The sequence below is a fragment of the Octopus bimaculoides genome, chromosome 13 (genome assembly GCF_046866305.1).
Source record: "Octopus bimaculoides isolate indiv1 chromosome 13, ASM4686630v1, whole genome shotgun sequence".
NCBI classification, from domain to species: domain Eukaryota; kingdom Metazoa; phylum Mollusca; class Cephalopoda; order Octopoda; family Octopodidae; genus Octopus; species Octopus bimaculoides.
The window spans coordinates 17,323,569-17,351,166 of record NC_142940.1 but is presented as its reverse complement, the minus strand read 5'-3'; the positions used below and the strand labels follow the sequence as shown (position 1 = coordinate 17,351,166).

At 36.0% G+C, this 27,598-nt stretch overlaps 1 protein-coding gene and 1 long non-coding RNA gene across 7 annotated transcripts in view; one reads left to right on the top strand and one right to left on the bottom strand.

Annotated features, from left to right (window-relative positions):
- Positions 1 to 27,598, bottom strand: part of LOC106881088 (uncharacterized) — a 925,009-nt gene that overhangs the window by 126,353 nt on the left and 771,058 nt on the right. The window lies entirely within an intron of this gene.
- The window catches only part of LOC149132819 (uncharacterized), a 79,811-nt gene that overhangs the window by 27,206 nt on the left and 25,007 nt on the right, over positions 1 to 27,598 (top strand). The window contains exon 2 of the long non-coding RNA XR_016243975.1: positions 14,173 to 14,212. This is a non-coding gene — a long non-coding RNA (uncharacterized LOC149132819). The remainder of the gene's footprint in view (positions 1 to 14,172; positions 14,213 to 27,598) is intronic.

Here is a 27,598-nt window from a genome sequence, read left to right as displayed (position 1 = left end):
GGTCAAACAGTAACAACAACAGTTTTATTTTGATATACAGTGATGAAGGTTAGCTAACCTGGTAGACTCTTTTGTTAAGCTATATTTATGGGATAATTTTTGAACTTGGTACCCTAACAAAACATTGTAGTTGAAAACTTTGTCTTAGTATATTTTATGTAAAGCTGTTATTGTTGTTTATCTCCAGATCTACTCTGCCCTGATCCAGCACATCTTTGTTCAAAAGCTTCTCTGCCATGAGCATCATCCCATGTTTTTTTTTTTTTTTCATCATCTACCTCATCTATATCAGCACTTTACTCTCTTTACTCTTTTACTTGTTTCAGTCATTTGACTGCGGCCATGCTGGAGCACCGCCTTTAGTCGAGCAAATCGACTCCAGGACTTATTCTTTGTAAGCCTAGTACTTATTCTATCGGTCTCTTTTGCCGAACCGCTAAGTTACGGGACGTAAACACACCACCATCGGTTGTCAAGCAATGTTGGGGGGACAAATACAGACACACACATACATATATATATATATATACATATATACAACGGGCTTCTTTCAGTTTCCGTCTACCAAATCCACTCACAAGGCTCTTGTTGGCCCGAGGCTATAGTAGAAGACACTTGCCCAAGGTGCCACGCAGTGAGACTGAACACGGAACCATGTGGCTGGTAAGCAAACTACTTACCACACAGTCACACCTGCGCCTTTCCCATTTTTAAACAGTAGGGTGTGATTTAGGAAAATTTGGCAGTTATTTCTAGCAGATCAGTTTGAACATGTTGAGGTTCCCACTTTGACTCTTTGAAAATTAATTGAAACACATAAGCAGATTACTTCATTAGAAATATGGTCACAAAAGGATTAACCTCATAGCTCTCTGCCATATGCTTCTGTATTTCAGTGTTTCAACTTTAACCCCTTAACATTCAGATTACTCTTTCAAATGCAATTCTTATTTATTCACATAAATCTCATAGAATCAAGATTTCAATGATGTGCTTATTTAGTTTTTACAGTGACATTGTAGAGGAGGTGTGAGAAGCCAGATGTGGCTAGTTTGAGCACGAAACAGGTAGAATATTTTGGCCAGATATGGCCAGTTTAGATGCTAACGAGTTAAAAAAGTCGAGTATTCAATATGTTTTTGTTATTTTTTTTTATGGAATCTTTAATAAATCGGTACCTTTTTACCTTGCACTGTGGCCATGCTAGGGCTTTGCTGTAACTAGTTTAGTCAAACAAATCAATCCCATTATTTATTTTTAAGGCTGGTACTTATTATAGTAGTCTCTTTTACCAGGATGTAAACAAACCAGCAACAGTTGTCACATGGTGGTGAAGGGCAATCACAAACACAAAGATACATGCATGTATACACACATACATGTTTATAAATATATGTATATATATATATATATATATATATATATATATATATATATATATATATATATACAGTATATTGTTCTGTGAAGGTAAGATCAACAAAAAGAAAGTACTCCATCTGTTGAGAGATAAATATTGTTTAATGAACACGGTGTATATTTTTATGAGCTACTAATAGTTTCATGCAATGAAAACGATGCAGATAGCATTTTATAACATGTCTGGTGCATTCATGCAATCTTCAGGCAGTGAGTGGTCACATGGCATATACAAGCTAGCACAATCTGAAGAGGCACCAGATGTGTTATAAAATGCTGCATGTATTGTTTTCATTGCATGAAATTCCTAGTGGCTTATAAAAATATATACTGTGTCCATTAAACAATGTGTGTGTTGTGTGTCTACCAAATTCACTCACAAGGCATTAGTTGGCCTGGGGTTATAGTAGATGACACTTACCCAAGATTTCACACAGTGGAGCTGAACCCAAAACCACATGGTTGCAAACTGAACAACCACACAACAATAAAGGTAAAGGTACCTTCTCAAATCATGCCAACTCATAAGGGCCAATTTTCCAATTTCCTTGGCATATATATTCCCTACCTGGATGGGATGCCAGTCTGTCACAGGGTTACTCATGTTTGCCAGCTGAGTGGACTGGAGCAACGTGAAATGAAGTGTTTTGCTCAAAAACACTTGTCACCTGGTCCAGGGATCAAAACCATAATATTACGATCATGAATCCAACACCTTAACCACTGAGCCACACACCTCCACAATCACACAGCAATGCCTCTGACTAATTAAAATAATGCAAGCGTTCATACAAAAATCAGTTATTGAACTTGCACTTAGTTGGATTATAGATTTAACTGTTTTGATTATGACCCAGAATGGAACCACAACATCAGGAGCAGGGAACCCTTCATTTACATTCAGATTCAAAGCCCATAAGTTGACTACATCTCTTAAAAAAAAAACAGTATATAAAAAAAAAAAGAAACAGAAAAATTTTTAAGATCACGACCAGTAATTTAATACATATATTTATAAAATTAAATATTCATTAATTTTTTTTTTCAGCACAGTTGTACTTTCATAGGTGCTTATGTACTTGTAAATTGCCCTTGGTATGAAAAACTTTCCCTGCCTCTTGCTCTTTGTGCATGCTCAAACTGCTAGAAATAGCAACCAAATCTCTTTCTAATCACCTTCAATTATCTATAATAATCATAATAACTGTGATAATAATAGTAATAACAATAATAATAATGGTTTCAAATTTTTGACACAAGGCCAGCAATTTGGGGGAAAGGGAAAAGTTGATTACATTGACCCCAGTGTTCAGCCAGTACTTATTTTATGAACCCTCAAAAGAATGAAAAACGAAGTTGACCTTGGCTGAAGGTAAAGATGAACAAAATACCACTAAGCATTTTACCTGACATGCTAACAATTCTGCCAGCATGCCACCTTAGTAGTAGTAGTAGTAGTAGTAGTAGTAGTAGTGGCGATGATGATAATAGCTGTTTCTGATATATGTACAAGGCCAGCAATTTTGAGGGGTGGGTATTCAATTGATTCTATTAGACTCAGTACTTAACTGATGCTTTATTTTATCAAAAAGATGAAGAAAAAGAAAAAAGAGAAAAACTGACTTTGGAGGGATTTGAACCCAGAACTGAAAGAGATGTTGATTTTCACATTTATATCATACTTTTAACAAAAAATGAGTAAACAGAAAATATATTTGCAAAACATAAGGTACCAAATGATCCATCTGTAGGTCATGGATGAAAAACACAATCTATGTGATTCTTGCTTCATGTATGATATAGCGAAAAAATATGGTGTTCATATCAAAACTAATTAAGATATTGCATTAGGGCTTTGAGACAAAATGAAAAATGAGGCCCTTGAGCCATCACATTGAAAGATACCAGATAACCTAACGATAAATCAGTAGTTTATAATCTTGTCATCACCACCATATTGTGTCCCATGATCAAAACATTTCAACTTTCAATAGTTTCCATGGCTTTAAGTAGGTACTTGTAGTCAGAATAGTTTGCCCTATAGTTTACTGATGCCAGTGACAATGTTATAAAATTGGTTTCAAATATTGGCACAAGGCCTGCAATTTCAGGGCAGAGAGTAAGTTGATTACATTGCACTCAGTAATCAACTGGTCCTTATTTTATTGACCCTGAAAAGATGAAAGGCAAAAATCAACCTCTGCAGTATTTGAACTCAGAATGTAACGACGGAAGAAATGCCTCTAAGCGTTCTACCCAGTGCGGTAATGATTCTGCCAGCTTGCTGTCTTACATGTAAAATCAACATGTTTCATGTGCTCTGAATGCTGACTTTTAGTTGTGTGGCCTTAGTGGAGATAAAACTTTAGTTGGGTTTAACTCCCATTTCACTCTCTGGTCCTTGGCTACCTTTAGCAGAGTCCACTCTGTTACACACATTCAAGCAAAGTTTCCAGTTTGAAGAGAACTGGATATCTTGACACACTACTTACTATTTCAGTTACCCATATTTGTTGCTCAGTTTAAACCACGATCACTGCCTGATCCTTGGGTGCCTTTAGCAGAGTTGACTGCATTACAAGCATTCACCTGAGCCTTCAATTTGAGGATAACTTCATTTCTTGATACACTTCCTACTGCAGTAAATCATGACTTGAAGTTTCTGTCTTCCTTTCTTCCTGACGTTCTTAAAGGCCCTGTGAAAATTCCATGGGCTCTGAATGTATTTCCTCTTCTGATTAAACCATTTTTTCTTAAACAGCGAATTATTCCAGTACCTACTCACTTGAATCAAAATTATCCTATTAGAATAGCTTGACAAAAAACAGGCTCCACCAAGCTGGTTTACCTTCATTACAGTATATTAACACAAAATTTTTGTTGTAATTTTTGTTTAACACTAGGCTGGCTTTGATCAATCAGGTCAATGATCACAGATATTCCAGTAACATCCTTTCCCATTTTTTTTTTCAAGTTTAGTATATTTAGGACTACATTATTCTATACACTCATTCTTTTTACAGGGTCAATATGAATAAGCACCAGTTGAGCACTGGGGTCGACGTAATTGACCTGCCCTCTTCAAGCACCCAACTTCACATGTCCCCATGTCCCTTTACCTGCTTTATGGGACTAAACACCACTACTAGTTACCTGTCTTGTGATGAGCTGTGCTTCAACATGGTGGTGCCTACTTACGTTCAAGTGGACTGAGCCAATGAGAGCTAAATGTCTTTGAAGTACACGTGACACTGTATATATAAGCTCTTGATCCTTTGGACATTACACTGTTAGTTTACAGAGTTCGCTGTCTGTGGTTTAACAAAAGCAATATTTCTCATAGAAATAACCCAAATGTTACATTGCTAATTAAGTAGTTAGAAATTTAAGAGTTATTAAATGTTGAACAGTTAAGCTTAAAAGGTGGAAACTAATACGTCAGTGTATATGTGCTTGTGTGTAGATGGTATGGGGTAGGGGAAAACCCACAGAGGTTTAACTTTAAATTGAATATTAGTGAAAAGGAGGATGTGGTGGTGGTGTGGGGGAAGGTGACAATGTCTGTTGTAGTAGTGGTGGTGGTGTTGGTTCATTAGCAGGGGTGGGTAGGAAATGATGGTAAAGAGATTTAGATAGTGGGAAATGTTGTTGTTGTTGTTGGTGGTGGTGATGGTGGCGGTCGTGGTAATAGTGCAAACCGCTATCATGGTTAGTGGTAAAGATAGTAGGGGTTGCAGTGTTTGAGGTGGTGGTGGTGGATGGTAATTGGTGGGATTCGTATTAACATGCAAATATTTTCCAGCTTACTTATTAAGGCTAAATTAATAAGTCTACTTATGCAAGATCAATAGTACACACATTAAATCAAAAGTACATCTAGTGAGGTTAAATTAAAACAGTTTGCTGTATACACCGAGTAGTACAGATTCGTGTTTTAATTAATCTGATATGTGTATGTATGTATGTATATATATGTATGTTTGTGTGTCTGTTGTGTATGTGTATTCTATGTGGCTGTGTATGTATGTATATATATATATATTTATATATATATATATATAAATATATATATGAACATCTGTGTATGTAATTGAGCATATAAATATATGTATCTGTATCTATATATGAACATATACATAAACAGTTTAATAAATAGGCAAGTGCATACATACATACATATATATATATATATATATACTCATATATTTATGCATACATACATATGTGTGTGTGTGTACGCACACATATACTTTTATTATTTTTCTTAGCAGGAAGTTACAAAATTTACTCAGGGGATGAACGTTTCATGCATGGCACTTATTTGTTGTGCTAAAAACATATATATATCATCATCGTTTAACATCCGCTTTCCATGCTGGCATGGGTTGGACGGTTTGACTGGGGACTAGTGAGCCAGATGGCTACACCATGCTCCAATCTGTTCTGGCAGAGTTTCTACAGCTGGATGCTCTTCCTATATTTATATATATATATATATATATATATATATATATATATATATTACCATCATTATCCTTTTACGTCCACTTTTCCATAGGTTAAGTGGGTATTTCTTGTGCATCATTTTTTTTACTACTGCTATCAGTCTCCTCTTTTCTTCTCATTTCTTTTCCAGTTCTCTAATCTTGCAAGTTCTTTCGTCTTGGATTGCTTCATACTTCATTTCCCAACTGTTGTCCTTTCATAAGCATTACATTCATATCCTCGCAGTTTACTCTCTTGCACTTATGTGTATATATGTATGTGTGTATCTGTGTGTGTGTGTATTATTCTTAAAGGAAGATATTGTTGATAGTGACTTTGAAGTTTTGGCCATTTAAGCCATTGTTGGCTGTCTGACAATGGCTTAATTGGCAGAAACTTTGGAGTCACTGTCAACAATATTCATGGTTAAGAATGCTAAATTTCTACTCTATAAAAGCATAGAGTAATCTGTCAGATGAATATTAAATCATTTTCATTATAACTGAACATAAAAACAAACATTAATATGTGTGTGTGTGTGTTGTGTATGTTGTGTGTGCCTATCTTTTTGTCTTTTATATTCTACTTGTTTCAATCATTGAACAGTACCCAAGCTGGGTGACTGCTATTCAGTGTTTAATTGAACAAATCAACCCTTTTTTTAAACCCTAGTTGCTATTCTATCGATCTCTTTTAAAATGTATATATTTTACTGTTAAGAGTTGGCAGCTGTTCTGTTGTATCTTACACTTGGCTCATTAACAAGTTAAGTTTTTTTAAGAAATTGTTAAGGAATTAGTTTGGCATTCTGTGCTGCCCATTTGCAATAATTCTGATACCTGTTTTTGTTTTTTTAATTTTCTTTTACAAAAAGGACCCTCTTTGTTTATATGTCATATAAGGACCAATCATCCAGCTTTTTGGGTGACATTTCAAGTGATGGCTACACTAAAACATTAGTCAAGTCCAACATCATCATCATCACCATTTAACATCCATTTTCCATGCTGGCATGTGTAAAATTGTTTGGCAGAGGCTGGTAAGCCTGAGGACTGCACCAAGTTCTGTTTTAGCATGGTTTCTACAACTGGATGCCCTTCCTAATGCCCACCATTTTACAGAACATACTGGGTGCTTTTACATGGCACCAGCAATAGTGAGGCCACCACATCAATAAGCAGATGGATACATAAATATATCAGGACGTGTGTGTGTGTGGGGGGGGGGGGGTGTATGTGTGTAGATGGCAGACAGATTGATCGAGAAATATTTTATTTATAATTCATTGTAATTCCTTAAGTTTTTTTTTTTTTTTTTTTGAAATCTAAAACTTATTGTAAGCTTTTTTTTCCCATGTCTTTTGCATCAATCTCTCTTAGAATTAGGGTCTCTGACTAGTATGTGTAACCATGCTGTTTCTGAAGGTTGGATTTGATATGTTCCTGTATGAACATACATGCTTTCTTGCTTGTTGCTAAGACGATATTTTATTAACATCATAAAGAGTGTAGCAGAAGTTACAGCCAAGGTGGCGAGCTGGCAGAAACGTTAGCACACCGGGTGAAATGCTTAGCGGTATTTCATCTGCCGTTACGTTCTGAGTTCAAATTCCGCCGAGGTTGACTTTGCCTTTCATCCTTTCGGGGGTCGATAAATAAAGTACCAGTTATGCACTGGGGTTGATGCAATCGATTTAATCCCTTTGTCCTTGTTTGTCCCCTCTATGTTTAGCCCCTTGTGGGCAATAAAGAAATAAGAAGTTACTGCCTAGGAATTGAACTTGAATCACTGTCTTCATATATGAAAGCAAGTATGAATACCCAAACAGGATTTTGTCAGGGATTGGTGACGTCAGCAAGCAAGTAGCCATTCAGGTGTCTAAGGCTCTAACATGTTTCATTATATTGTCTCCTGAGTAAGGTACAAAACGCTCCTTGCTTTAGTTTGCCTAACTGATAAAGAGATCACACTCCTACATCATTGTTCAATTGTTAGTAATCAAAAGTGTATTCAACTGTGAAATATATTGAGTGACATTAACAACACACATGCACATGCATATATGTGTGTGTGTGTATCGTTTTCTCTCTCTCTCACTATATATATATATACACACACATGCATGTATGTGTTGGCACTTATGGACACATAAATGCATATAAATGTATATTTTATATGTCATCATCATCATCATTATATATATATATATATATATATATATATGTATGTATGTATGTATATGTAATATATAGTTGAAAACTATTGACACTACATATGTAATGATAACATTTTGCTTACAATTGGCTCATGATGTCCAAAAAATCACACATGTATGCTCGCAAACACATGTGCACAGGCATGTTCCCCTCCCACAAAATGGGCTTCTTTCAGCTTCTGTCTAATTCAGTCCACACTCAAAGCATTGATTGACCTGGCTCTATATGAGAAGGAACTTATCCAAGGTACTGTGCAATGAGATTGAACACAAAACTACAACTCTGTGTGTGCGTGTGTGTGTGTGTGTGTGTGTGTGTGTGTGTGTGTGTGTGTGTGTGTGTGTGTATTTATTTATACATATATATATAAATAACGGGCTTCTTTCAGTTTTGATCTACCACATCCACTCCCAAGTTTCTGCTGGCTCAAAGTGCCATGCAGTGGGACTGAACCCAGAACCATGTGGCTGGGAAGCAAACTTCGTACCACACAGTCACATCTGTGCCTGTTATTATTATAAATGTGTGTTATTATATTATGCGTGTGTGTGTGTGTGTGTGTGTGTGTGTGTATGTGTATAAAATATTTCAATATATGTATGTGCATTATATGTGAATGTATATGCATGTGTATATGAAACCATCATTTCTTATCATACTTGCTGTTATTGTATTTATCTAATTACATTCAATGACTTTTTAGTGATTTTGGTGTGGGTGTGAACATTAAGATTCTTTTTCAACCATGTACGTCATCAGAAACTAATTAGAAAATATATTTTTTCTCTAAATATGCAGTAATATGTTTGCAGATATACTTTTTTTCTCTGATATATGTGTGTTATTTGAGTGGGAGCAACCGAGAGAAATTATGAAAAAATTATGTTGGTTAACAAACATTTAAAGCTGTAGAGTAAGGCAGGAACATCATCTTCATGAAAAATTATAGTTAAGTTTGGTGTTAATATATTTAGGAGCTGACTATTAGAAAGGTAATGATGAATAATTATGCAAATAAGGGAAAAATCATATTAATGACTAATATTATTTTTCTTTTTCCAGAAAACAATTCTCAACAATTACTATTTTATGATTTATTCATCAATACTTCAGCAATTACAGTGACGCTTACACTTCACACTGTTGAGGTTAGAATAAAACTAAAACAAGTCCATAGTTGTCTCCCATATTTAATGAAAATATTAGAGATGGACTAATGTTATTTATTTTCACCTACATATTTATTTCTAAATCCTTTCTGTTTTATTCCTTTCATGATTTTCTGTCTCCATTCCATTGAGAAATTACTTACACAGAAGGACTTGAAGAAATTAGTACTGGTCTGTGACAGCACTAGCTTATTCACATCACTTCAAAAGCAGAATTAATGGCTCCACTCCAGTATAGATTCCATCAATTTCCTTTATTTCGGATTGGAATTTTTCTTGCCAGATCTACTCTGTTGTAGCATGTGCTGACGAGGCTACCTCCAAACACATTCTATTGGCTTTGATGTCCTTCTCGGTTTGATTATATCCTCCGTACTTTTCTTTCTGTACTTTAATGACTTATTTATTTGTATTCATAGCCAGGAGAGGCTGTCTGATAAGCAGTTTGCTTCTGGACCACAAGGTTTTGTGTTCAGTTCCACTGCAAAACGCCTTGGACAGCCGTCTTCTACTATAGTCTAGGGCTGACCAAAGCCTTATGAGTGGATTTGGTAGATGGGAACTGAAAAAATCTATCGTATATATATATGTGTGTGTGTGTGTGTGTGTGTGTGTGTGTGTGTGTGTGTGTGTGTGTGTGTGTGTATAGTTCGATTCAGCCTGAGGTTAGCTCATCATTTTTCGGTCATTTGTTTATATTTAAAAAATTGTTACTTCAAATTGGAGAATAAATATCATTATGATATATATTATATGCAGTTATTATATATATATATATGTGTGTGTGTGCTCATACATCTTTGTGCTGGGTGGGGTGCATTACTGTCTCCCTGTCTTGACATCGCATGATAGTTGTAAAGAAATGCTACTGTCATGCAAGCAGTGTTCTTGGAGTTTCAGTCTACCTGTGATGTAATTGTCTGGTCATGGGGAAATATTAACCTTACTTAGAATCAAGTGCATGTTGGTGACACGAAGGGTGTCTGTTGAATGAATTCTGTTCAACTCATGTAAGCATAGGAAAGTGGATATTAAACCCATGTTGATGATGAGTCCTCTTCCCATCCTCTCTCTCTCTCTTTCACACATGCACACACCTGTGCATGCACATTAAAACACCTGCTTGAGTGCACATGTCCCTATATAAATGATACTATTACTAACTCTTCCTTGATTTTTTTCACGCAAGATCATACACATGCAACACAGACACTTAACATGTCCATGAACACAGACTTTGTCATTATTCTCCAAGGCAGTGGGTCTCAACCATTCTTTGCCTTATGGGCCCCTTTGATTTCTATTTTACTCAGGAAAGGGGTAGAGACCCTCATAGCTAAAATCTATTATATTTTTATGGTTAGATATTATTAGGAATTATAAAAAAAGTGTTTAAATATTTTGTGTATTGCCAAAATATAATCGATTTAAAGCCCATAAATTTTAACTGCAAAATCTTCTATGGACTCCCAAAGGTCATAGGGCTCCTGGGGTCATATATATGGACCCCAGTTAGGAACCACTGTTCTAAAGGGTGCATGACAATCTAGCTTTTTGTTTTTTTGTTTTTTTTCAGCTGCACCAAATCACAGTAACTACATATATTTAGGAAATGTCTTTTATTGTATCTTGGGAGAATCATTATGCCAATAATAAACGCTGCACTGGTTCTATTTCACTTCATTTATTATTATTTGTCAATTCATTAACATTTAATCAGTTAACTAATCAATTGTTCGTTTACTCATTTGGTTAATCAGGCATGCTTCTGACTTGGAGTAGTAAGAGCATGTCTTTGATGAGGTTGCTAATGGTAACAAAAGAACTTTGACAAACAAAGCTGCTTGACTGACTGGCCAAATGAGTAATCAAACTGCTGATTACTTGATTGGTTTAAATGTTAATGAATTGACTGATAATAATAAAAGAAGTGAAACAGAACCAGTGCATGTGCTTATTATTAGCATGATGACCCACCCAAGATATGATAATCTGTTTCAGTTCATAAGTTCACATCAAAAACCTAGCAAACAAAACACAGTAACTACATGCATTGAGGAAAACAGTCTTGAAGTTTACCATTTATGAATGAAACACACAGCATAAACCTCAAAGACTAGTAGTATACCATTCTTGAGTATAACCAGTCTTGTAGTATATCGTTTATGAATGAAACTCACAAGATAAACCTCAAAGACACTTCACTGATTAACCTTGCATCATTGGGGATCTGTCATGGAACCCTCTCAAAGGCACATTAACCCTTTAGCATTCAGATTACTCTGTTAAAGTAATGCTTATTTATTCACATTGTTTTGAATGAATTATACATTATTTTGTGGCTTTGAGATTTTTGATGAGGTAACTGTTGATTTTAGGATGATATTGTAGGTTTGGTGCAAGAGGCCAGATCTGACCATTTTGCACATAAAACAAAGTAGGATATTCTGGCCAGATATGGCTTGTTTAAACTGGTTTAAATGCTAAAGTGTAAACATATTGCTTACATATCTCAAAAAGGGTTGCTGTTTCACACAGACATAGTTTTAATTGCTATTCTAACTGGTTATCAAGGTTTCACTCAATGGCAAGCTACACTCAGACACCTTGTTTTTTTTTTTTAAGTACAACACCTCAATCTGCTTCTCTCAGCTGCATAACCCTTCCTCCTAAACTCACCTAACACACTCATCGTTCTTTCTGTCATTAAACCATGCCAGATATTCCACTTAACAAACTTGGCCTATTTCTTCTCGCATACTCCTCTGCAGACATTGATCTTATAGGTACTCAAACTCATCATTGTCAATCAACCACATCAAATTCCTTTGTCTCTGAGAGAGTCTGCAAACTTCATAGCCATTGTTCCTTCACCTCGTGACTAACTTCTGAGCTTCTCTGGCTATTTATATACATGCATTCATTGACCCACGGTTGATTTTAATCCTAATTATTGTTATTATTATTATTATTATTATCATTCAGTAGTTTTATTTTTATAACGTGCTTTCACTTCACTACCGAGCGCAGCTCTGTGTGCCTTGGGTATGTGCTGTGGTTTGCTGTGATGCTCTTATGGTTACTGTATTGAAAGTGTTTTGCATAGGATGTGTGCAGTGCCCAGTAGTGCAATTTTCTGTATGTTATATATATTTGTAAGTCCTGGTGTTTTTGTTATGTATTTGTCTGAATATTTTTTTATTATACCTAAGGCACCTACTATGATAGGAATTGTTTCTGTTTTTAGATTCCACATTCGAGTTACCTCTATTTCCAGGTCTTTGTATTTTGAAAGTTTTTCCATTTCTTTTAGGGAAACGTTGTCATCTATTATTATTATTATTATTATTATTATTTTTATTATTATTATTATTATTATTATTATTATCATCATCATCATTAACCAACAGTAAAAAAAAAACAATACTGTCACCACCACCATGTTCTCCATCAATGATAATGATGTCTCATATTAACTAGTTGGGAACATCTTGATTGATTGCTTGATAATTATAAGGTGGTGAGCTGGCAGAATTGTTAATGTATTGGACAGAGTTCAAATTCTGCTGAGGTTGACTGCCTTTCATCCCTTCGAGGTTGATGAAATAAGTACTGGTCAAGCACTGGGGTTGAAGTAATCAACTAGCACACTCCCACCAAAATTTCGGGCCTTATACCTATTGTAGAAAGGATGATAATAAAGTGGATGACAAAGATGATATTTTTGCTCTGTGAAACTATAATTGCATTTGAGGAGGAAGATATTGGAAGGAATTCATATCTGTTTAGATAAGTCAAGGCAATTCAAATACACAAATATGTAATGTAAAGAAAACATGAATTTTCATGTTACCACGGAAAGAGATGAACACAAAGAGTTGATGTGAATGAAATTATTATAACAATATTCAAGATTACTGTTATATGATATTTATAGTGTTAGACCAAATGTTTGTAGAGGTTGGCCTAATGCATTACTCAGTTTAACTCTACCATCTAGTTCTTGGATACTTTTAGTAGAGTAGGTTAATCATATGTATAGGTTACTCATCCAATGATTAATCTACTGCTCCCTGTAGTACCTTTCTTTGCATAAAATATTGTTTGCTTGAGGGTAGAGTTGGAAGGGGCTCTCTATCAGTTGCTTGCTCTCAAGATATGATAAGGGTTTAGTCTTGGTGGATAATGTTTCGGAAGACAGCTATGTCAGCTAGCAGGACCATTCTGTGACTACTAAATTTTAACTGGACTATTTACTGTAACCACAGTAGTGCTTATTATTAGCAGTTGCCCAGATTCCTGATTGTAGTCACGCTTTCTCCCTACTGGTCTTGGAGTCCTTCCAAAGATCATCAGTATTGCCCTTCATTATTGTTAATTAACTTTTAATATCAACTTTCTCTCCTGTGACTGCCTTTACTAAGTGTTCATTTTTGAATTAAAAGTCTTCATTGTAATATCATTAAAATATATATTATATTTTAATTGGTCAATATCAGCTCAGTTGTACCAACATAAAATATATAGATTAAATAATATATTTTTAAAATGTATACATTTGTAATATAAAGTAGGTATAAATATTTAATATGAAAAAGATATAAATGTTTGATATAGAAACAGTATAGATATTTAGAAACTTAATTGAATCATTAGAAATAAAATTATGAAAGAACTAAACCAATAAAAAGGTAGAAACTGGTACCCTTTCCTGATCTCTGTGCCATCTGGAGTATTCCATTTTAAACTTATTACATTTTCATTATTCAGACTCAAAATCTTTGTCTATTTTCTAGAAAAAAAATAATAATAAGTGATTTTCTATTTTGGTGAAATTCTTTTATTTTCATTTTGTTTTTCTTTTTTTTCTTTTGTTCTTGTAGGAAAAAGAATATTAATTTACTAAAGAAACCACACTGAAATGTGCGTATATATGTTACATTTATACACTTATTTATTTCTGTTTATTCATTTATATATTTATTTGTTTTTGTTGTTGTTTATAAAAGTTGAAAATATTTGTTTGATATATTTATAATGGTTAAATTTTATATTTGTTACTTATATTTATTGAATTTCCAAGGAGAATTTTCTTATTAGAACATTGAAAGACACAATAGGTAGACTATCAGACAAAATAGCTTGTAGTATTTGCTTACCTCCCTTTATGTTCCATAGTCTAACCCCATTGAGGTTTTATTTACTTCATTTAATTTTGAAAATAATGTAACTCTATCATTATTATTAACTTAGTGTTTAGAACATGAAATTGTGAAAGAAGGTTTTTATTTAGACCATTTTAAACATGAAACCTGTATCTTAGAGACAGAGGTGGTTTTGAGCTGGTTGGTATCCAACAAATTAAAACAAGTAAAAAATTAAAACAAGTAAAAAATTAAAGCAGTAATCATGTGCAGGCATAGGTATGTACTGAAGAATTTTGATTCATTGCTCGAATGATGCTTTTTACGCGCCACTGGCATGAGACCAGTTGGGCAACACTGGCATTGACCACACTCAAATGGTGCTTTTTACGTGCCACTAGCACAGGTGCCAATCAGGCAGTACTGTCATCGGCCATGACGGTGACTTCACTTGACTCAACAGGTCTTCGCAAGTGCAGTTTATTACCCAATGATTGAAGGCTACTCTTAAATGGGCTGGTTAAGTTGCATTGATTTTTAGAATAAGGTTTTTATAGTATATTTATTTTTCTAGATGGTGTGAATAACGTTTTTCCTTATTGAATTGATTAATAGAGGTTTTTTTTTCTCTAAATTATATACATATATTATATATTGTGAAATTTGATTTAGAATTGCTAAATTGAATTTTTCCCTGTAAGTTTTGGATTTATATTCCCTACTATTATTATTATATAAATGTATATATATATATACACACACACACATATATATATATATATATATATATATATATATATATATATATATATATATATACACACACACACATCTACATATATATATATACACACACACATCTACATACATACATACATACATACATATATGTATATATGTATCTAAAAATCTATTAGCTGATCTTTTAACTTAAACTTCTCACCTGCTTCACTGAGACATTGATAATACTTAACAACACTCACACACTCGTCTGTAATGTTTAACACAAGATACATCATAATTCAATGTTCATTTCTTTGAATTGACTTCAAGAATATTAAAGATATAATGTCAACGTACAAAAAATTTTTAAAATGCGTTCATAAGAATGACTTGTTAAGTATAAACTCTATTAACCTTTTGTTATAAACACACTACTGGATAATATAACTTCATATTCTTGGTGTTTTATTTCACTGAAAATACTGAGTCAAGATGTGATATTTTGCTGCTATGATTGACATTAGATGTGTGACTGCTTACAGTACTAAGTGCTGATGAATTATCTATACAACAAGCAAGAATGCAGGTGAATGTTGAAAGATAAGTTAAAAGGCGATGGGCATTTAACCTAATTTGAGAGAGAAGGGAATGAAAAATTGTTGTAATTGTTTGGTCAAGTATCAAACAATACATGGATGAAATCTCTTATGCCTGCAAGTGTTTTTCCTTTTCTTTCCTTGTTTCATCTTCACAGATATATGAAGTTTAATGTTTAATATTGTGTATAGAATAAAACGACCTCTCTCTCTCTCTCTCTCTTTCTTTACTTATATGTGTGTTTGTGTGTGTGTGTGTGTGTTTATATATATATATATATATATATGTAAATATATAAAAACAAACGGATAAAGAGAGCAAAGGTAAAGTTGAAGAATTTTATGGATGTGTGTGTGTGTGTATATGTATGCATGTATGTATATACATATGTGTGTGTGTATCTATCTATCTATACTGCACACATACATATACATTCACACGTATACAGACATGTGTATGTGTTTTTAGACAATGATATGGTGGCGAGCTGGCAGAATCATTAGCACACCAGTTGAAATGCTTAGCAGTATTTTGTCTGTCTTCATGTTCTGAGTTCAAATTCCGCCGAGGTCGACTTTGCCTTTCATCCTTTCAGGGTCAGTAAAATAAGTACCAGTTGAGTACTGGGGATCGATGTAATTGTCTATACCCCTCCTCAAAATTTCATGCCTTGTGCCTATAATAGAAAGGACTATTATTATTATTATTGTTGTTGTTGTTGTTATTATTACTATTATTATTATTGGTGAGCTAGCAGAATTGTCAGCACGCTGGACAAAATGCTTAGCAGTATTTTGTCTGTCTTCATGTTCTGAGTTCAAATTCCGCCGAGGTCGACTTTGCCTTTCATCCTTTCAGGGTCAGTAAAATAAGTACCAGTTGAGTACTGGGGGTCGATGTAATTGTCTATACCCCTCCTCAAAATTTCATGCCTTGTGCCTATAATAGAAAGGACTATTATTATTATTATTGTTGTTGTTGTTGTTATTATTACTATTATTATTATTGGTGAGCTAGCAGAATTGTCAGCACGCTGGACAAAATGCTTAGTGGTATTTTGTCTGTCGCTATGTTCTGAGTTCAAATTCCACCAGGGTCGACTTTACCTCTCATCTTTGCGGGGTCGATAAATTAAGTACCAGCTAAGTACTGGGGTCAGTGCAATTGACTATCCCCCCCCCAAATTTCAGGCCTTGTGCCTATAATAGAAAGGATTATTATTATTATTATTATTATTATTGAGTGAGAGAGCAGTGCATGCCATCAAACTGACACTGGGGTGAAATATACAAAGCCCAATATACCCATCATGACTACCCGTCTGATAAGAGTACACCAGGCACATGCATCACAACCATATGTGCACCACATGGTGATCTCATATCAAGATAAACAGTGCCTGACCTTGCAGGTGAGTCCCAATTAGAATTTTCTTCAGGTTGAGTAGCCCATCCTGCTCAAAAGGTCCCTGAATGAGGGTTGTTTAAGGATGTTGAACAAAACACCCATGTTTCCAGAGGTGAATTATCCAAACCCCAAAAAATTCCTTTCAACACATGGCTATATATATATATTTTTTTTTTTTCTGTAGTTTCAGCTCAGAGCTGTGGCCATATATATGTGTGTGTCTGTGTGTATTTGTGTTTGTCTCTTTCTACTGCTTCACAGCTGATGTTGGTTTGTTTATGTCCTATAACTTAGTAGTTTGGCAAGAAAGACCAACAGCAAAGGTACAGGACATAGAAATAAGTCCTGGGGTGGGGGCGATTTGATCAACTAAACCCTTCAAGGCGATGCCCCAGCATGGCCATAAGATCAATGACTGAAACAAAAGATAAATGGTAAAAGATACTTATGTGCAAATGCAGCTTTATTTGTATGACTCGCCTAAAGACACAGAAGAACCTAGCAAGCTTGAAGAGCTACTGTTGAAAGCATGATTCTAAGAACTGTCAGTAATAGTCTTCCTGGGACTCAAGTTGACAGCCAAAATGTGTATGTATATATGTGTGTGTGTGTATGTGCGTGTGTTTGTCTCCAAACTGTTGATGAATGCTGATTTTTATCTCTGCTTTTATTGCTTGAAGTGGATACAAGATGAACCACCCTCTGGGGAAGACCTATTAGTCTATCACAAGTGACATCACTAGAAGATCAGCTACTTATTCCAGTCAATCATCAATAACATAGAAGTAATTATCCCTGCTTATTTGTGAGGAGGCTGGGATTCAAATTCCCAACTGGCAAGATGGTTCATCTTTTGATGAGTCTCTGCATGATTGTTAAACTTGCTAGAAATAACCACCATGTTTTCCTCACATCATACCATAATGTCTTCATAAATGAAGACATTGGACAACTGAAGTAATTGAAATCCTATATATATGTATATATATATATATATATAAAAGCAAAAAATCTAGTTCTAAAATCTCTCTGAGAGATGAACGCACTTATATATATATATATATATATATATATATATATATATATATATATATATTTATTGGCTAAACTGGCAATATGACCATCCCCAAGTACAACAACATATTTATATATATATTTATATAATACAAATAATGAGTATATGCATATATATGTACATGTATGTACATACCTACATTTACCTGTATATATAGATGCATGTCTGGGTACAGGACGTTGCAAACAAAACGTAGACAAAAAAAAAATAAACAGAGTACAGAAAACACACAGGCCACATAGAGAACATTTCCTTCATCAGCTGCCACCATTCTAACACTGGTGTTTCGAAGAGTTGGGGCATATATATATATATATATATATAAAATACACCATTTTGAACGTGGCCGTTGCTAGTACCGCCTGACTGGCCTTCGTAGGATTTTCGAGCGAGATCGTTGCCAGTGCCCCTGGACTGGCTCTTGTGCGGGTGGCACATAAAATACACCATCTTGAGCATAGCCGTTGCCAGTACCGCCTGACTGGCCTTCGTGCTGGTGACACGTAAAAGCACCCACTATACTCTGAGTGGTTGGTGTTAGGAAGGGCATCCAGCTGTAAAAACTCTGCAAAATCAGACTGGAGCCTGGTGTAGCCATCTGGTTTCACCAGTCCTCAGTCAAATCGTCCAACCCATGCTAGCATGGAAAGCGGACGTTAAACAACAACGATAATGATGATGATGATGATATATATATATATAAAAGATGGAGTGATTGAAAAAGATTTGGTTGTAAACACTCATCCAGAGCTATCCTGGGACTAAACAACAATCACGAACTCTCTCTCTCTCTCTCTCTCTCTCTCTCTCTCTCTCTCTCTCTCTCTCTCTCTCTCTCTCTCTCTCTCTCTCTCTCACACACACACACACACACACACACACACACACACACACACACACACACACACACACACACACACCTGTTCAGAGACACACTTAAACCCAACTATAAATTTGAACTATAAATTTGCTAATTTGATTTATTATACACAAACTCATTTTAAACTTCCATGACCAATAGCCTTTAACCTTAGTGACCCCGTAGTGGCTCGTGACTTTTGACCTTAATGAATTGTTCAGTTGCCACTAAATGTTTCATGTTCCTCTATTTGGTCACCCAACCTGCTAGAAATAGCAGCCAACCTTCCATATACATTTTATACACCTATTATTTTAGAAACGATAAGTTGATCATAACAGGAACACTCATTGATAATGGGCTGCTCATTTAGAGCAACAGGTGAAGTCAGGCTGTTTATGTTCATATATTACCAAGATATTGTCTGTCTGGAAATCACAACTACTAGGGGACATGCTCTTTTGATTTTTTTTTGTTGTGGGTATGTGCAAAGATTTGTATTGTATGCAAAGTTTGTCTTTCTTTACAAAGTGTGTGTGTGCATCCATGCAAATAACCACTCTTATGCACCATGTTTATTTTTTTTCTGTGCTAGTTATAAGATGTGTTTGTGTGTGTGTGTGCATGTGCGTGCATCCATGTGCACACCCACACATACAAGTGGACAGCTTGGAAGGAAAATTCCTAGGAAAGTTAAGTGAAATGGTTTAACCACAGATAAGGCTTCCAGCTCAAATATTACTTGTCGTAGGCCTCCACCAGCTTTTAACAATGCTTGAATATCACATGCTCATCCATGCATGCTCACACACACACATACACTTATGTTAATAACTATACCTATGATGTTTATTTATATATGGCACTCTTTTGATTATGATGACGATGTTCCAGTTGATCCAATCAACAGAACATCCTGCTCATGAAATCAACATGCAAGTGACAGAGCACTTCTCAGACTCACATACCCTTAACATAGTTCTGAGGGAGATACAGCGTGATACAGAATGTGGCAAAGCTGGCCCCTTCGAAATACAGGTACAACTTATTTTTCCCAACTGAGTAGACTGAAGCAATGTGAAATAAAGTGTCTTGCTCAAAGATACAACACACCACCAGGAATCGAACTCACACTCTTATGACCACTAGCCAAATACCCTAACCACTAAGCCATGTGCTTTCACATTTATATATATATATATATATATATGTTTATTTGTATGCATATGTGCTTATTTATATATATATGTATGTTTATTTGTATGTTGGGTTCAGTCCTACTGTGCTGTACCTTGGGCAAGTGTCTTCTAATATAGTCCCAGGCTGGCCACTCGACCAACACCTTGTGAATGAAGTGGATAGAAATAATAATAAATAGCACCATTTGAGCGTGATCGTTACCAGCGTCGCCTTACTGGCACTTGTACCGGTGGCACGTTAGAAAACATTTGAGCGAAGTCATTGCCAGTGCCGCTGGACTGACTCCTGTGCAGGTGGCATGTAAAAAACACCATTTTGAGCGTGGCCGTTGCCAGTACCGCATGACTGGCCCTCGTGTCGATGGCACGTAAAAGCACTCACTACACTCTCGGAGTGGTTGGCGTTAGGAAGGGCATCCAGCTGTAGAAACTCTGCCAGATCAGATTGGAGCCTGGTGCAGCCATCTGGTTCGCCAGTCCTCAGTCAAATCGTCCAACCCATGCTAGCATGGAAAGCAGACGTTAAACGATGATGATGATGATGATGATGTGCTTCTTGGTTTGTACTGCTGAAGATGATCAGTCCACTTGTGCAAGCATGTCAACAACTGGCACTCGGTCAGTTATGACCATGAGGGATTCCAGTTGATCTGATCAATGGAGTAGCCTGCTCATGAAGTTAACATGTAAGTGGCTGAGCACTCCACAGACACATGTACCCTTACTGTAGTTCTCAGAGAATTTCATCATGATACAGAATGTGACAAGGTGGGCCCTTTGAAATACAGGCACCATTCATATTTGCCAGCTGAGTGGACTAGAGCACCATGAAATAAAGTGTCTTGCTCAAGGAGTCAATGTGCCACTGGAAATTGAACTCATGACCTTACAACCATGAGCTGAATACCCTGACCACTAAGCCACATGCAAGCATGTCAAATAGACCATTATTATTATTATTATCATTATTATTATTATTATTATTATTTGGGCAGTGGCTTTGCCTAATTGTTAAAGTGTTGGTTAAAATGTCTTTCAGTATTTTCTCCATCTCTTTACATTCTGAGTTCAAATTCCACCAAGGTCGACTTTGCCTTTCATCCTTTGGGGTCTGATAAAATAAGTACCAGTTGATCGCTGGGGTCGATGTAATCGACTCATCCTCTCTCCCAAAATTGCTTCTCTTGTAGCAAAATTTGAAACCATTATTATCGGGACGTTGCATTCACCTAATTGTTAAAAGTGTTGGTCAAAATGCTTTCCGGTTTTGTTCCAGCTCTTTATGTTCTGAGTTCAAATCCTGCCAAAGTCAATTTTGCTTTTCATCATTTCCAAGGTTGATAAAATAAAGTACCAGTCAGAATCAACTGGGGTTGATTTAATCAACTAAGTCCTCACCTTGAAATTCCTGACCTTGTGTTTGTGTTTGAAACAAATCAATATTTCATGTCTGTGTCAAATCTTGGAATCATTTCCTAAACCATCCAAACAACAAAGTATCTGGTAATCAGAGATTGTTGTTTGTGAGACTATAAAAAGAAATTTTTTTTTTTTTTGAAATATTGAAAATAGTTGTTAACACAATTGAGAAAAAAAAAATTCATGACAAAAATAGGAATTGCAACAAGAATGCTTGTGCAGTGACTCCTAGTTTGTGTATCACCACCACCACCACCATCATCATCACCATCATTATTATCATCATCACTGCTGCCGTCGCCACCACCACTGCTATCATCATCATCATCATTGTCATAATATCCACTTTTTTATATTTGCATGGATCTGAAAGAATTCTTTGAGGCAGATTTTCTGCTGCTGATTGTCTTTCCTCCCTTCCAGCCTCATTTGGCTTCAAGGCAGGTCGTATGTCCTCCATGGCCTGACACATTTTCATGCAAGAATGGAAAAAAAGAACACCGTTTATATGAAGATGATGCTTGTTTAGATTTATCATATAAAATCAAGACAAAAAAAAAAATCACACACATACACACACAGTGTTACACATTGCCTAAGTGTACCAATCTTGAGGAATTAGGCTTCTCAAAACCAGAAAGGAGAAAACTGATTTGTAGACTACAGATCCAAGCCATCAATGGAGCCATAACAATTTGTAAAGCCTTCCAGAAATTTATCATTTAAGTATATATGTGCATATCTAGACATGCAGCTATATGCATGAGAACCCTGGTTTAGATAAACAAATTGATCTCATTACTTTTTTTTTTTTAGTCTTCTGTTGGTCCTATTAGCTGAACCACCAAGTTGCAGGTATACAGGTTGTCAAGTGGTTGTGAGATACAAACACCACACACACACACACACACGTGACAAACTTCAACTCAGTTACCATCTGCCAAATTTTCTCACAAGATATTGATTAGCCCATGGCTATGGTAGAGGACACTTGCCCCAGGTGCTGCACAGTGGAACTGAACCCAAAACCCATATGGTTACAAACTGAGCTTCTTGACCACACCAGCTAAACCTACACCGACATAACGTGTTTCCAAAGGAAAATTTATGCTTTATTAAATGTTTATATTTGTTTGTGTATGTTTATGTATTAAACACCGATTTGCTTCCTGTGGGTATAAATTGAGGGAATGGAATTCTTTTTTTTTTCCAAAATTTCCAATGGATGGGATATGCCCGAGTTCTTAATTGTTTGTAGTGTTGGTGGTAGTGGTGGGAGGTCATCTTGGTAAATTCTTGAACAAGAATGTTAATGAATGTTATATATATATATATTGTGTGTGTGTGTGTGATTAAAAGCAGCAAGGTGTGGATGGATGGGTGGAGGCGATAAGTAAACGCCATAAAAGTTGGCTAGAATTCAACTGCTCTTATATTTTATTATTCCTACAGAACTACTGGAAGTTAATAATCAATATTAATCTGGTCATAAAATGGTAACCACACCAGAACCCATGTGGCCCAATTCTTTGAAAAATCAGTCAGAAAACACACACACACACACAGAGCAATGTGTACATTTATCACATTTAGAGATGTACAATATATATTCAAATTCGTATGTATATGTATGTATGTGTGTATACACGCACGCACATACATTGTCATACATTAAATTGTTCCGCGCTCTCTCTTTACTTATGAGAGAAAGAGAGAGAGAGAGCAATAAAAGAATAAAAGATTGAGAGCGCGCGCACTCACACACACACAGACACACACACTCATGTAAACACATACAATATGAACAAGGAAGAAACAGCGATAAAAGAAATATTGAACACATACATACATACGTGTGTACATATGTAATGAGGGAGAGAGAGAGAGAGAGAGAGAGAGTAATAAAATATATATTGAATATAGATACAAACATAATATAAACACACACACACACACATATATATATATATATATATATATATATATATATATACTAAAAATGTGATTTAGAATTACTATCAAATTGAAAATTTATACTTTGTATGTGTATATATAGATATAGAGATGTGTGTGTTATATATATATATATATATATATATATATATATATATATACACACACACACACATACATACGCGCGCACACACACATACATTTATTCACGTGCGCACTTACACGTGTGTATACAGAAGAGAGCGTGCACGCACGCACAAACACACGCGCGCGCTCTTATATATACATCCATTTACATATATTCTTATATATAATTATGTATATGAGAGAAAGAGAAACAGTAAACGAATGGGTGAGAATGACGGTGGGTGGGGGAAGTGTTTCTTAGCTTCACACACGGACACGCGCACGCATGTATACTTACATTTGCATATATGTTATATATAAATACGCATATAAGCATCATTCACCATCAACTCCACCGCCACCATTACCACCACCGCCACCAGTACCACCACCTCCTCCGCTGGCACCACCACTCTCTTCTCTCCTGCTAAACCTCACGCCAAGCTGTTGTGCTAGCTTAGCAAATGTTGACCTACTAAAAAAGCCTGTAATATACTATGACTGATTGAAGATAACTAAATCGTGTGCACTGTTGTAGATAGTTACAGTCAGTATGGTTTAGTTCCTGCTAGCAATAGTACACTTGACTCTGGCCTTGAACAGGCTCCTTCTAACTATCTCTTTATTTTCTCTCTCTCTGTTTATCTCTTTCTTTCCCTTTTTGTTTCTGTCTCTTTTCCCATTACTCTCTCTCTCTCTCTCTCACTCTCTTTACCTTCATCTTCAGTTGCTGTTAGTAAAAGCCTCCTCATCACTTAAATCAATTACAGCTATACTGGTGCCAGAAGTTGTTATTCTTGTTGGCGATGAAAAACAATAACGTTAATATACAATACACACAAAAATCACAAGAATATATGTATCTATGTAATGTAATTGTGTGTGTGTGTGTGTGTATGTATTAAGGTAACCCTATTACCTGAATCCACATTTAAAAATAATCCATACACAATGTTTAGTGCAATGATAATTAATAAATGTTTATATTTGTGTTTATGTATATATTTGTGTGTGTGTGTGTGTGTGTAAATATATATGCACATAAGTATCTCTCATCTATATATGTATGACTTTCTATAAATGTATGTGTATAATATAATTCATATGAAAGATGATAGTTGGATGAAGTACCGAGCAGTTCAAATCAGGCAAGCATGGTCGTAAAATAATGTGTGTGTGTGTGTTCATGTCCCGTATCTTAACAGTTCAACAAATAAAGAGTGATAAAATAGGTACTTGACTGAAGTATTCATTGGGGTTGATAGGATCGGCAACATGTGTGAAGGTAGCACCTTTACATAGTTGTAACCCAAGTATTGAGAGCAGTGAAAGAAAAAAAAATTAAAGAATATGAGTATTTCACACACACACACACACACACACATACACACACACACACACACACACACACACACACACACACACACATTTATATAGTACGCAATAATGACTTTCGTATATCTTTTACTTGTTTCAGTCATTGGATGGCGGCCATACTAGGGCACTGCCTTGTAGGGTTTTTAGTCAGATAGACTGAGCTAAGTATTTATTTTTTATAAGTCTGGTACTTATTCTAACAGCCTTACTGCCAAACCTCTAAGTTACAGGGATGTTAGCAAATCCACACTGGTTGTCAAGCAGAGAGTGAGACAAACATAAACACAAATACATATATACACACACAGTATATATATACTCTTTTACTCTTTTACTTGTTTCAGTCATTTGACTGCGGCCATGCTGGAGCACCGCCTTTAGTCGAATCAAATCAACCCCAGGACTTATTCTTTGTAAGCCTAGTACTTATTCTATTGGGTCACTTTTTGCCGAACCGCTAAGTTACGGGGACGTGATCACACCAGCATCGGTTGTCAAGCGATGCTGGGGGGGGGGGGACAAACACAGACACACAAACACATACATATATATACATATATACGATGGACTTCTTCCAGTTTCCATCTACCAAATCCACTCACAAGGCTTTGGTCGGCCCGAGGCTATAGTAGAAGACACTTGCCCAAGGTGCCACGCAGTGGGACTGAACCCGGAACCATGTGGTTGGTAAGCAAGCTACTTACCACACAGCCACATTTACTATATAATAACGCCTCACGCTATGAGGGACTCTAAGGTCAGACTACCATAAAAAGCATATTTTTACCGAGTTGCATTTTCCTCGCATTCGGTAAAAATAGGTAAAAATATGCTTTTTATGGTAGTCTGACCTTAGAGTCCCTCATAGCGTGAGGCGTTATTATATAGTAATGCCCTTATATAAATATAAATATACATTTCGGGAATAAATGATGGGTTTTTTCCCTTATGAGGTTTTTTCACGCTAGCTACTTGATAAATTCTTGTAAAAGAATTCGTCCTATTATTGAATTTAAATATATATATATATATATATATATATATATATATGATGGGCTTCCAAACAGTTTCTTATTTCTTTATTGCCCACAAGGGGCTAAACATAGAGAGGACAAACAAAGGGATTAAGTCGATTACATCGACCTCAGTGCGTAACTGGTATTTATTTAATCAACCCCGAAAGGATGAAAGGCAAAGTCGACCTTGACGGAATTTGAACTCAGGACGTAGCGGCAGATGAAATACCGCTAAGCATTTCACCCGGCGCGCTAACATTTCTGCCAGCTCGCCGCCTTTGATGGGCTTCCATACAGTTTCTGTCTACCAAATTCACTTGCAAGGCATTGGGTGGAGCTGGAGCCAAAAGAGAAGACACTGGCCCAGAGTACTGCATAGTGGGACAGAACCCAAAACTAGATAGTTTCAAAGCAGACTTCTTAACCACACAGCCTTGCCCCAGAAACTTCCTTTTCTGCTTTTCTTTTTTTTCTTTCTATCTTTTGCAATTGCTGGAAGAAGGCACCTCTGACCAAAATGACGACCTCTCACCCCTATTACATCCTGAAAGCATTACATTTGTTACCTTGTATTTCTGTTTCTTTTTTTTTTCCTCCCTTGTGTGCACCTGTGTGTGTGTGTGTGTGTTTGTGTTCCCTTGCTCTAGACTCTGTTGCCACACCTGTCCATTCATCACCAACACCACCTCCCTCACTGGAACCAATCAACACACTATCAACACCTGGGACTCTTACTCCTGCACTTCTTCCAACATTATCCTATTGCATTCAATTTTCCCAGACTGTTCTTTTCCTTCTCTCTGGACCCTTTCTTCTTTCCCCTTTTTTGATGAAGAGCCTTAATACATTCACTGTTTGCATCCTTTTGTTGTTTTTCTTTATCTTTTTGATTTGCCAATACACACACACACACACATACACATATAGTGAAGGTGCATGGCTCAGTGATTAGAGCGTCAAGCTTACAATCGTGAGGTTGTGAGTTCGATTTTCAGACCGGGCTGCATGTTGTCTTCTTGAGCAAGACACTCTATTCACGTAGCTCCAGTTCACTCAGCTGTAGAAATAAGTTGCGATGTCACTGTGTATGCGTATATGTATCTGCGTTTGTTTGTTCCACCTCTTCCTTGACAACCAGTGGCATGGAGAAGGGAGGCTGGTATGCATGGGCGACTGCTGGTCCTCCATAAAAGCAACCCTTGGTTGTGTGTTCGCTGGCGAGGCGACTTCCCCCCCCCCCCAGACTTGTACTCCAGAGGGGAACCTCTTAGGTGCACCCATGGTCATTCGTGACTGACAGAGTCAAGTATATATATATAAATATATATATATATATATATATATATATATACATATCCTAGGGCTGTGGTAAGAAGTTTGCTTCTCAACCACATGGTTCCAGGTTCAGTCCAAC